General features: G+C 39.8%; 1 protein-coding gene across 1 annotated transcript in view; it reads right to left on the reverse strand.

Annotated features, from left to right (window-relative positions):
- The window catches only part of LOC107084905 (NEDD4-like E3 ubiquitin-protein ligase WWP1), a 59,204-nt gene that overhangs the window by 39,016 nt on the left and 17,362 nt on the right, over nt 1–2,826 (reverse strand). The gene's annotated exons all lie outside the window — the stretch shown is intronic.

Consider the following 2,826-nt stretch of genomic DNA (forward strand, 5'->3'; position numbering starts at 1 on the left):
AATGGTAAATACACTTAATTTAAGACATTTTTTTCTCATTTTAGATGGTTTTTGCAGTGTAAACACCATAGCTACTGAAAGAAATACTGACATTTGACGGTGAGTAGAAAAAGCCCTTTTGCATCCGGCTAATTTACCAGCAGGCATCTGTGAACGCAGTGGCATGGAAGAATTGGGCAAGATGCCTTTATCTCTGTTAAAATAGGAAGTTATGTATCCCTAAAGGCGAAAATACCTCGGAACTTCTGGTTCTTTTCCTTGGAGCAAGCTGCTTTGTATAATTATTCTTAACTCAAAACTGTATAAAACTATATAAAAATGACTATAAAAACAGGAGTAAAAATTAACAGTTTATTTCTGTTCAGATTGTTACAGGACAGAGAAATAGCTTGGAGTCGGCACAACTGTGGGCTGAAAACGTCAGCAAGCGTTGGCATCCGGCAACACGGGCCCCCAAAGAGGTCATCTCCTGCTTATAGGAGGAGGCTGTAAGTCTTATACCTCATGAGTCTATGTGTTGCATCAGGTGGATGCTTAACTGTTTGAGTCAGAAACTGACACGCCATCTATGCCCTGACCTTCGTGCCTCAGGATTACAGATAGCTCTCCTTTATCAGTCTGGCTCCAGGATGTATCCTTATCCTGTGTTTGTTCTACAGACAAAAAGCCTGTCCTCATTAGATGGCCTCTGTAAACACAATGTGATCCACCATGTGAAGGAAGGACGTCCACTCCATCTAATCTGGCCTGCAGATTACTAATACACATCATTAATAAGGAATAAACCTAACACCTCTGTTGTTCAGACAGTATTATGAGCGGTTTGTGACTTAAAGCACTTAATGAAAATGAGTGGTTGCGTATATTTGCTGTGATCATGGGTTGGGTTGTGCTAAAGGGGGGATGACTGAGAGTAAAACAGGTGTTAGGTTTTCGGCTTTGAGCCACAAGGGTGCAGGTGGATGCTGGTTCGAAAAATCAGACCTATGAAGGACTCTGGTGCAGATAGAGCAGGAATGAAGAGTAAAAATTCTTGGGTGTTGCTGTGGATTGTTCCTAGCTTGGTAGTCCTCAGGGGAACCCGAACATCGGGCAAAGACAACCTGAAGAAACATTGAAATGTTATATAAAGTGGTTGATGACTTAAAGACCTAAGCTTGCTCAGAAAGTAAGTACAGTCTGCTCTGTCACTTCTTGTAGACTGTTTCCCAGTTGCGTCTCCAGTCGAGGTTGTTGTCCAGGTGAACACCAAGGTATTTATACTCCTCCACCACCTCCAGGTTTGGCCCATGAGATTAGCAGGATTTAACTTGTTCCTGTTTCTTCTGAAATCTCCAATCATCTCCCTTGTTTTGTTGACATTCAGGATCAGATTATTGTTTCCACACCATGAAACAAAGCGGTTCACCAGCTTTCTGTACTCAGCTTCTTGTCCATCTTTGATGAACCCAATGACTGCAGAGTCATTTGAGTATTTCTGCAGATGACAAGACTCTGTCTGGTGAACACAGTAAAATGGAATGGTGAGAGTACCAACCGCTGTGGTGCTCCTGTGCTGCTGAATAGTTAGACAGATGACCCTTTAGTCTAAGAAACTGTTGTCTGTTTGTCAGGTTATCTTTGATCCAAGTGATGCATCCACCTGAGTCTTCTGGAGTTAAGTCAGGCTGAATTATATTAAATGAACTGCAGAAATCAAAGAACATGATCCTGAAACTATTGAAGAATGCATTCAGTTGATTGGTTCTGTCCAGACCTCCAGCATTGCATTTTGATCAAGCTCAATAACATGATACAAGGTAATTTGGTTAAACTATTTGATAATAATATTAACAATACCTGTACAGTGATTTATTCCTATGAAACTCAGAATGAATACACATCATGTCACTTGTAAAATATTGTACTACTCTCTTTATTTAATTAATAATGTGTTTTTTTATTGTCATATGCAATGTGAGATCTAATGTTTCCCTTTCCTTGTCATTTTGATTTACAATAAAAGAGACAAAACACTCAATGTTCTGTCAGTGTGAAGAGAATACAGAGACATCTACTAGGTCATGCTACTGATTAGAGTAAAAAATCCTGAAAATCTAAGCACCAGTTACCAATTTTAGTTTTAGACTGTCAAACAGAGAAGGTCCTGAATGTATATGAGGATTGAGGTGAGCAGTTCACAAGCCCGTCGAGCTGCTTTATGGCAACTAAGTTAGTTGGGATACCAGCTACTTCCCCTCACATATAGGTAACATGGGGTCCATTGCTGGTCAAGCTTCAAAAATTAACCCCCATGCCAAGATTGTAGCAACATAAGTCTATCAAGACTGTTGCACCAAAAATACATTTGACTTCATGCTGCTAGTCAACAGTCCTTGCTCAGGTTTTTGCATACATATTTTAAACTACTCTCAAAAGTTTCTCAATGTTCTGTTTATTCTGAGTGCAATAACATTTGAACAGATTTCTTTCAATAGTTTAAGTGCTGCAGGGCAAGCCTTTGACAAAACTAAGAGTAAAACCACAAAGATACCAAATAAAGCAAAGTAGTAAAACCAAACATTAATTTTACTCATAGAGAAAAATGCAATCTACATACAGATATGAGAAAGTAAATACACAGATCAAGTTGCACAAGGCAAGCCGTTCCATTTTCTGTTTTTACTCCATGACTACGGTGGCCATATGTCCGGCTTTAGGGCGGACACTCTGGAATTTCATTGCACTGTCCGGCGTCTGGCGCCGTATCCAGCCGGATGTGTATTTGTCGTCCTTTATGAGGCACTAGGCTTGTAGAGCAGATTTTTATTTATTTATTTTTTGATG

Source organism: Cyprinodon variegatus, unplaced genomic scaffold (assembly GCF_000732505.1).
Source record: "Cyprinodon variegatus isolate N-32 unplaced genomic scaffold, C_variegatus-1.0 Scaffold111, whole genome shotgun sequence".
Classification (NCBI taxonomy): Eukaryota; Metazoa; Chordata; class Actinopteri; order Cyprinodontiformes; family Cyprinodontidae; genus Cyprinodon; species Cyprinodon variegatus.